The sequence below is a fragment of the Ovis canadensis genome, chromosome 1 (genome assembly GCF_042477335.2).
Source record: "Ovis canadensis isolate MfBH-ARS-UI-01 breed Bighorn chromosome 1, ARS-UI_OviCan_v2, whole genome shotgun sequence".
NCBI classification, from domain to species: Eukaryota; Metazoa; Chordata; class Mammalia; order Artiodactyla; family Bovidae; genus Ovis; species Ovis canadensis.
The window spans coordinates 254,524,565-254,535,024 of record NC_091245.1 but is presented as its reverse complement, the minus strand read 5'-3'; positions in this window follow the sequence as shown (position 1 = coordinate 254,535,024).

Sequence of the window (10,460 nt, the reverse complement as noted above, 5' to 3'; positions counted from 1 at the left end):
CAAAAGTAAATAAATATGTGAGTTAATACTATTTATTCATCTTCAAGAAAATAGATTTATGGATTCTGTGTTAAAATATTTTCAGCTACAAGTTCCAATAATATTCAACCAAATGTGGTTTCAACAATTGTAGTTTCCCTTGTGGCTCAGCTGGTAAAGAATCTGCCTGCAATGCAGGAGACCTGGGTTCGATCCCTGGGTTGGGAAGATCCCCTGGAGAAGGGAAAGGCTACCCACTGCAGTATTCTGACCTGGAAAATTCCATGGACTGTATAGTCCATGGGGTCGCAAAGAGTCAGACATGACTGAGTGACTTTCACTTCACTTCACTTTTCTCTTACAACAGAAATATTTTAAGTAGATCATTCCAGGCTTTTCAGTGGCTCACGACTATGAGGACTCTGGGTCAGCTTTTCACTGATTTTCTTGACTTTTTCCTCATAGTCACAAGTTGGCTGCTGATGCTTCACATGCCTCATCCCCACAGGACAACAGGAAGGAAGCGAAAAGAGGTGAAGGGAGGAAATGGGAGGGGAGGAGGAAGAAAGGGAAGGATTTTCTCTTCAAAGGATTCTCTAAGTCTGGGCTTTTCTGACTACAAACCCTGAGGCAAAGACTTGTGTGCAAGTAGTTGTTTAGGGAATGTGATTCTCTCGTGAAGAATGGGAGTTTAGGATACAAGCAGTGAAACAGAAATGAAGGGAAAGACAATGCAGGATGACTATTGATGTGGCCACTACTGTGGGATATGTGCTCAAACTACTGGGACTTTCTGATGAGGCTTGTGAAATGCATCTTCATGAATGTCCATACAGGAGATGAAAAAGAAAAGGTTTATCACCTCTGACCTCCCAGTGGTTGAGGTTTGCCTAGTAGCATTAAGTCACCCCACACCTCCAGGTTGTGCTGCAGAGAACAAGCTTCCTGTGGACTTTGAAGGTTGTGGCATCAGAGAAACCCCTGAACAAGAAATGAGAAGCACAGTGCCTGGGCCCAGGTGAGGTCCCATCAAATTGCACCTGCACAGTCAGGCACTGGCTGGCACAAAGCTCCTCAGCAGAAAGGCTGAGGGGATTTTTAAGTGATGCACCAGAGTGGTCCAATGCAGTTTCTCTTTTCAATAGGGAGGAAAATCATTCATGAAGTTCTAAGCAGACACTCACTATGTGATGTCTCATGGTCTCATTGTCCACAGCTGGGTGACATGCTCACCCATAAATGCATAGAAGGTTATGATGTATGCATTCTTAGCCTCTAGAAGAAAAGGTTGGCTTTGCCAGCAAAATACAAGAGGGTGCGATATGTATTTCTTGATCCTAACAAAAGATAGAGGATAGGGTGCTTATTTGCTGGAGGAGGTTTTTCTACAACCAGACACAAAGTCAGACCCAGTGGGAGGAAGAGGAGTGGAAGGAAGAGTGGGACAACTGAGAAACGCGGACAGGAAAGGGAAATTCACTCTGTCTGAGCGGAGATTGGTGAGTCTGCATCTTGAGAACCAGGGAGCGGGGAACAAGCTGAATCCTGCTCAGTGTCACCCACCTGAGGACCTGAGTACACTGCCAGGTCCTCCACGACCCAACTGATCTACTGTCTACATAAAACCCACCGTGCACTAGTTCCAGCACCTGAGGGCGGCAGATGGCCGGGAGGAGAAAGGCTCTCCCCTAACCAAGGGGGACCGGGAAAAACCAGCTGTTATTTCCCTATGAGCCAGGAGAGCAGTGGACACCTCACCCGTGTTATGAAAGGTATCCAGCACCCTGGCGTGACATGTGGAGCATTAAGTTTGGTTTTAAAATAGAAATCTGATAATTGTGCAGATGAGATAAGTAAAGAAAAGTTCCCATCAGTTCAGGACCTTCTAGAACTAATAGCAAAAAAAAAAAAAAGTCCCCTATTCATCACAGGGGACTGGAATGCAAAAGTAGGAAGTCAAGAAATACCTGGAGTAGCAGGCAAGTTTAGCCTTGGAGTACAAAATGAAGCAGGGCAAAGGCTAACAAGTTTTGCCAAGAGAACACACTGGTCATAGCAAACATCCTCTTCCAACAACACAAGAGACAACTCTACACATGGACATCACCAGATGGTCAATACCAAAATCAGATTGATTATATTCTTTGCAGCCCAAGAGGGAGAAGCTCTATACCATCAACAAAAACAAGACCAGGAGCTGACTGTGGCTGATGAACTCCTTATTGCAAAATTCAGACTTAAATTGAAGAAAATAGGGAAAATGACTAGGCCATTCAGATATGACCTAAATCAAATCCCTTGTGATACACAGTGGAAGTGACAAATAGATCCAAGGGATTAAATCTGGTAGACAGAGTGCCTGAAGAATTATGGATGGAGGTTTGTAACATTGTACAGGAGGTGGTGATCAAAACCATACACAAGAAAAAGAAATGCAAAATAGCAAAATGGTTATCTGAGGAGGTCTTACAGACAGCTGAGAAGAAGAGAAGTGCAAAGTAAAGGGGAAATGGAAAGACATCCTTATTTGAATGAAGAGTTCCAAAGACTAGCAAAAAGAGGTAAGAAAGCTTTCTTCAGTGATCAATGCAAAGAAACAGAGGAAAACCATAGAATGGGAAAGACTAGACATCTCTTCAAGAAAATTAGAGATACCAAGGGAACATTTCATGCAAAAATGGGCACAATAAAGGACAGAAACAGTATGGACCTAACAGAAGCAGAAGATATTAAGAAGAGGTGGCAAGAAAACACAGAAGAACTATACAAACAAAGATCTTCATGACTCAGATAATCACGATGATGTGATCACTCATCTAGAGCCAGACATCCTGGACTGTGAAGTCAAGTGGGCCTTAGGAAGCATCTCTATGAACACAGATAGTGGAGGTGATGGAATTCCAGTTGAGCTCCTTCAAATCCTGAAAGATGATGCTGTGAAAGTGCTGCACTCAATATGCCAGCAAATTTGGAAAACTCAGCAGTGGCCACAGGACTGGAATAGGTCAGTTTTCATTCGAATTACAAAGGCAAAGCCAAAGAATGTTCAAACTACCAAACAATTGCACTCATCTCACATGCTAGCAAAGCAATGCTCAAAATTCTCCAAGCTAGGCTTCAACAGTACATGAACTGAGAATTTCCAGATGTTCAAGCTGTATTTAGAAAAGGCAGAGGAACTAAAGATCAAATTGCCAACATCCACTGGATCATAGAAAAAGCAAGAGAATTCCACAAAAACATCTACTTCTGCTTCATCTACTATGCTAAAGCCTTGACTGTGTGGATCACAACAAACTCTGGAAAATTCTTAAAGAGATGGGAATACCAGACCATGTTACCTGTCAGTTCAGGCACAGAGTGACAAAAGCTAAAGATAGGAAAGGGAAAGGAGGCAGTAAGACACCCTGGAGGGGGAAATGGCCACTACGAAGAAAGACTAAAATGGCCAGTAAGAAGAAAGACTGGGGAGTTCCTTGGTGGTCCAGTGGTTAAGAATCCACCTTTCAATGCAAGGGATATGGGTTCAATCCCTGGTCAGGGAACTAAGATCCTACATAGAAAGTGAAAGAAAAGAAAGTGAAGTCTCTCAGTCGTATCCAACTCTGCAACCCCATGAACTGTAGCCTACCAGGCTCCTCCATCCATGGAATTTTCCAGGCAAGAGTACTGGACTGGGTTGTCATTTCCTTCACCGGGGATCTTTCTGACCCAGGGATTGAAACCAGGTCTCCCATATTGCAGGTAGACGCTTTTTGAGCCACTAGGGAAACCCAAGATTCTACATACCATGGAGCAACTAAGTCCAGAAGCTGCAACTACTGAGCCTGCTCACCAAAATAAAAGATCCTGCATGACTCACAGAAGACCATATGTGCCACAACTAAAACCTGATGCAGTCAAATAAATAAATAAATATTTTAATAAAGAAAAAGAAAAGACTAGACAAGGGTTGGTGGGTGGCAGCATATGAAAGAAAAGAGACAAGAAAGAGTTGGTAAGATTCCCAATATTCCCACTCCTGGTGAATCATGCTACCACAGCCTGAAAGGACGAAGGAAGAAGCTGAACAGTCAGCATGGGAGGAAAGATAATTTCTGTTTTGGACAGAAGGTAAAAGAAGCAATGTCCAGACACCCTCATGGAAATGCCCACTAAGCATAGAGACAGGGTTAGAAGTTGGGGAAAAGGTCAGAGGAGAAGACAAATTTGAGTCCATTCTGCAGATATCTGTTGCACTTTTAGGGGTGTGTGTGTGCTCAGTAGCTAAGTCATGCCCAATTTACAACCCTATGGACTGCAGACAGCAAGGCTCCTCTGTGCATGGGATTTTCCAGGCAATTTTCCAATCACTCACTGGAGTGAGTGGCCATTTTCCCCTCCAGGGGATCTTTCCAAACCAGGGATCGAACCCGAGTTTCCTGCGTCTCTTGCATTGACAGGTGGATTCTTTACCATTAATCCACCTGGCAAGCCCCTGAATAAGGATCTTAGGTATAAGATCCTGAATCTCCTAGGTACTAGGTTAACCAGACTCTTCTTGGCTGGAAGCTCATCTGAATTCAGGTAACAGGTTTTCAACATACAGCTGGCTTGTCCCAGAGAGACAGTGAAAACGGAGGAATAAAAAGGCTGAAGTCAGACAGAGCTTTTGGGGCAGGTAAGTTTGGAGGATGGAAAGCAGCACCAACTGCTGCAAATGGCCAAGGGAAAACAAGGTTGAGTGAAGGTCATGCCTTTGCCAGGGTGAGGCTCTAGCTATTTTGCTAGTTCCTTTTTGGTAATTTGCAGAAGCAGAAAACAGAAAGCAGAGTGTTAAGAAGGAGAGGTGCAGTGAAGACACAGTCAAAGGCATAGGTTTTCCACTCTAGTTATCTAAAGCAGCACCTACTGTTCCAAGATCATTATAGGAAGAAATCCAGCATGGTTCACTTCAATTCCTCCTGGAGTTCCAAACCAAGGAAGATTTTGAAAACGGAAACAGGGACTCTAGGATGGTGCATTGAAAGAGCAGTAGAGTCGGCTTTGTCTTTTGCCCAAGAACAAGGGAGCCCATCTCTAGGCAGAAAGAATGACATCTTTGAAGAAGACCTGTTAATATAAAGGGCCCAGACTTTATGGCAGAAGGAAGACAGAGGAATAATGCATTTGTGGAAGGGACTTTGAAGAAAAGGAAGGCATATCTCCCTCTGAGACTTGAAGGAAAGGAAAAGATGAGAAAGAAACCGCTTAGTTTGGACATGGAGAGATGCTGAGAGACCTCACAAGTGAAATAGCTAGAGTCTGATGGACTTTAGTGCAGCCTCATTGAAGGGAGTGTAATCAGAATGACAGATGAACAGAGGGACTGCTGGGCAGCCACAGGCAGCTGCACCAGGACTGGCAAAATCAGCACAATTATAGGACTCAGGATAGGAGCTGAGGGGCTACAATGTGTGCATGTTGGGGAGGAGGTCCTGACCACCAGTCATATTAGGGCTAACATATTTCCCAGCAGCCATAAAGGAGAGCAGTATCTACTGTTCCAAGATCATTACAGGGAAAAACTCAGTCCACCTCATTCCTATTCCTCCCCAATTGCAAAACTGAGGGGTTATTTATATAGCAAGCAGATGCCAACCTATATAAACTGGTCAGTAAAAATAATCACAATTTTACTACATTAAAGTATGTGAAAATAGAGTGTGTAGCTGAACAGAAAATCCATAAAAAGAAGACTCAGATGTGCATACCAAAAGAGCTTCAGTTCCCACACGTAAAAGCTTAGCAGTTGTGAAAATTCAGCTAAGTCCAATTTTAAACAAAACCTGAGATGGTAAAGATGAGGGGCTTTGCTCTCACATAGGCAGCTTTTGACTGCACCAACAGAAAACCTAACCAGGAAGGACTTCAACGATAAAAGAAATGAATTCTCTTACACAACAAAAAGTTTCAAAGTTGTTTCAGTTAATTCAGTAGCTCTATGAAGTCATCAAGGAACTGAATTCTCCCCCTTTCATCACTCCTCATCTTCATCTTACTGATGCATTCTCTTCATTTCATTCTCCCTCATGATCTCAGTAAAATAATGACATGAAGACAATGAGATCTCAAAACAGGAAAACTGGGATCACTTTCTCCTAGGCAACTCTTGTGAAGAGCAAAGAAAACTTTTCCCAGAATCCTAGCCACAGCAGACTCCTGCTGATTGGCCAGACTGTGTCACATGACCACTCTTCAACCAATCACTGATGAGCAGATGGTGGGTCTGTTAGTTTAATCAAGGAACCCCTGGGCACCGGATATTGAAAAAAATCAAGGTTAGATCAACAAGAAAGAACAGAGGAAATCACTCTTGACTGGGCAACAGCATAATCTGTCCTAGATGTTGTGTTTGCAAGTCAGGAAATCACAATATGACATTCACACATGAAGAGGAAGTTCTGTTCCAGTCAATGGGACTACAAAAGAACTTCAAGGTATCTGACCTACTTACTCAGCTCAAGACTGGCTTCACATATTCAATAAATATTTCTTATGTTTAGACATCTTTAAGCAAGTATTTTAGCAAGGCAGTCTGGTAGAGTAGGATTAGACAGACCTATGTACCAATCCTGGCCCCATGACTTGAATGTACATAAGGGACCTTGCCACACTATTCCAAGGTGGGTTCTTTTTCTTTTAATCTTGTATCCATTGTGGAGATTAATAAACAGAGAATCTCGGTGTGTAGTAAGCAGTATGAAATACAAGGATTGAGATCATCTTCTAAATTATAATCCAAGGATTATAAATGGACTGCCCTGATTTATAGTAAAGACTAATCATTGCTAAAATTATCCTGTGGAATTTAACTTGTGAACATAGGTTGATAAGGGAATCAATCCACACTAACATTGCAAGTACAAACCTAAAATATTTTTAGCAAAGGACTGCTGCAAGATATATTTGGCTAAAACTGTAATAACAGGAAAATAAGTCCTCATCAGCAGACTAGACATTCTGCTTTCAGATAAAAGTAAGAATTTATTGAAATAAATGGTGCATTAGCAGAGACATTGCAAATGCTTATTCAGAATAAATAAGGACAGTAAATAAGCAGAGTATAACTTCCAATTTCTTCCCATCTCCAACATTTCTATAACACCCTCATACTGAACTTCACAAAGTCTCACTTTTAAAAGAATGTGTTTTATTGAAGTATAGTTTAGTTACAGTGTTATGTTAATTTCTTCCGTACAGCAAAGTGTTTCAGTCATACATATTATATACATTGTTTTTCATATTCTTTTCCTTTGTGGCTTATCACAGAATATTGAATATAGTTCCCTGTTCTATACAGTAGGACTTTGTTGTTTATCCATTCTATATAGAATAGTTTGCATCTGCTAATCCCAAGCTCCCAGTCCATCCCTACATCACTCCCTTCTTCCCCTTGATAACCACAAGTCTGTTCTCTGCGTCTGTGAGTCTGTTTCATAGATATGTTCATTTGTGTCATATTTTAGAGTCCACATAAAAGAGACATCATATGGTATTTGTGGTTCTATAAAGTCTCACTTTTAAGCCCTTACTACTCATCTCCAACATGTACTGTTTTGGTTGCTCATCTGATAGCTTGCCAGCCCTCATTCTGGTATCTGAAGATGTCAAAATCTGATCCGCTTTACCTCTTCCCAGTTTGTACTGAGAGCCTAATCTCATCTTTATACTGGTTGCAATGCACACATCTTTCCACCTGATTGCTGCCTTCCTCCCCTCAGCATATATGATCTTCCTACCCTTTCATGAGAGTTGGACCATAAAGAAGGCTGAGCACCAAAGAGTTGATGCTTTCAAACTGTGGTGCTGGTAAAGACTCTTGGGAGTCCCTTGGACAGCAGGGAGATCAAACCAGTCAATCCTAAAGGAAATCAACCCTAAATATTCATTGGAAGGATTGATACTGAAGCTGATGCTCCAATACTTTGGTCCCCTGATTGGAAGAACTGACTCACTGGAAAAGACCGTGAAGCTGGAAAAGACTGAGGGCAGGAGGAGAAGGGGGTGACTGAGGATGAGATGGTTGGATGGCATCAACAACTCAATGAACATAAGTTTGAGCAAGCCCTGAGAGATGGTGAAGGACAGGGAAGCCTAGTGCACTGTAGTCCATGGGGTCTGCAGACTCCATAGTGGGACATGACTTAGTGACTGAACAACAACTTTTGTGAAGGAAGAGGGTCAGGGTTTCTGCTCAGGGAGCCTTCTGTGGAGATCTAGCCCTCAAGGATCCATACAGTCCTCCTCTGCCCTGTACCATGCTAAGGCTCAACTCAAGTTCATAGTGGGTCATCCCAAGGGGAGCTGGGACAGCAAGATGAGAGCTCTTGAATCAGACAACATTTGAGTTCAAATCTTGGATCTGCTGTTTACCAACTCTGTGACTTTGGGCAAGTTCTGTCTAACTTTTTAAAGGACCTCAGTTTCCTCTTCTTCAAAATAGGGATAATGTCATATTTCTCTGCCTGGTTTTATTGACTATTGAATAAACTAATGTATGTTTTTGCATAGGACCTGGAATATGATATGAGTAAAGAAGAATATAATAATTATTGGCTGCTCACAAAATGCTTTCTGAGTCTATGTCTTGCCTCACAGGTTTGACTGAAATCCCTATAGATAATGACCACTAGGAAAAACAGATCTCCTCCTCTGCCCAACTCTTCCATCAGTTCCTGTTGGTCCTTCACCACATGGGAGGAGGTTTTGTGTCAACTGAACTTTCCCTTCTGCCACTAACCCACACTAGAATCAAAGATGCCAATTCTGGGACTTCTCTGGTAGTACAATAGATAGGAGTCCATCTGCCAATGCAAGAGACTCATGTTCGATCCCAGAGCCCACCTGCCACTACTGAGCTGGTGTGCCTAGCACCTGTGCTCCACAACAAGAGAAGCCACCACGAGAAGCCTGAGCACTGAACCTAGAAAGTAGCCTTTGCTCAGTTTAACTAGAGAAAGCCTGTGTGCAGCAATGAAGATCCAGTGCAGACAAATAAATAAATAAAAATGAAGCCAGCCCTGTCCTGGAGAGAGGTGATCCCTTATAGGTTTTGAGGGAAAGTTATAATAAGAATAGAGCAACATGCTTGCAGAGGGCAGTATTTCTGCAGGGGTGCATGAGGGCACCTGCCTCTGGAAGGCAGTGGAGAAGCAATGCCAAGAGGTAAGATGGGGGTGAGGTGCTGGGTAGGGGTTGGTGGGCGGGGGGGGGGCGGGGAGAGGAACTATTCCAGCCTGGAGCCATGGGACTTAAAGAGATCCATGCTGAAGATCGCCATTGTCCTGCCATGTCTTCAATCTGATGAAAACTTAAATATATTAGGAGAGTGAAGTAGAGAAATTTACCTATCAAGGAATCACTTAACAGTTTGCACATTTTGTTTAGAAATATGGAGATGCAAAGTGATTCTGGAAGAATGGAGAAAGATTATCTCTGGAGAAAGGCTCTCTGGGGAACTTTGGGAAGAGTTTCATGGGGCAGGAGACTTACCAGGCTTTTGTACTTCCTAACTTTTGAAACCACATGAATATACTATTTCGGTAAAGTAAAATTTAAATAATAAAAATAAAAAAGGAAAAGATCAAATTGATCAGCATTTTCTAAGTCAATGCTCCTTATGAACTGGTTTTTCACTCGGAGATATTTTCACATTTTATTTAAATATGGACATCAGGATCACGACTAAAGAACAGACAGAGTGAAGTAGTATCATTTCAGAGGTGCTGCAAGCAGCTCCATCAGAATCAACACTCCCTCCAGTTTCCCCACGACAGTCACACTGACCTGGATCCCCAGCAGTCCTCTTCTAAAATCCTGCTCCAGAAAAGCCGAGTGGTGTTCATGGCCACCATTCAGTGTTTGTGGCTCCAGAAACAAAATCCTTCTGGGAGGTCCCAGAGCTCCCCTTACTGCTCCCTACTAAGTCAACCCTACCTTCAAATCCTGAGCACACATATATTTGTATGATAAATTTCCACTGGGGCTTAAATATAATCTAGCTCCTCAAGTCCTTTATTGGCACCTTGATAATTAATGAGTGTTTCAGCTCACAGAAGCTGTTAGAAGTTAATAGGACACGGTTTGGGAAGGAGAATGATGGGGTCAGGAAGGACAATGTTAACAAAATTAAAAGCGGGGAGAATTTCCCTGGTGGTTCACTGGTTAAGAATTCGCCTTGCGATGCAATGTAAGGGTTCAATCCCTGGTTGAGGAACTAAGATCCCACATGCCATTGAGCAGCTAAGCCCATAAAACTGCTAAAGCCCATGAGCTGCAACTAACAAATGCAGCCAAATAAATAAATATTAAAAAAAAAAAAAAACTGTTAAAAGTGCGGAGAAGGCAATGGCACTCCACTCTAGTACTCTTGCCTGGAAAATCCCATGGACGGAGGAGCCTGGTAGGCTGCAGTCCATGGGGTCACTAAAAGTCGGACACAGCTGAGTGACTTCACTTTC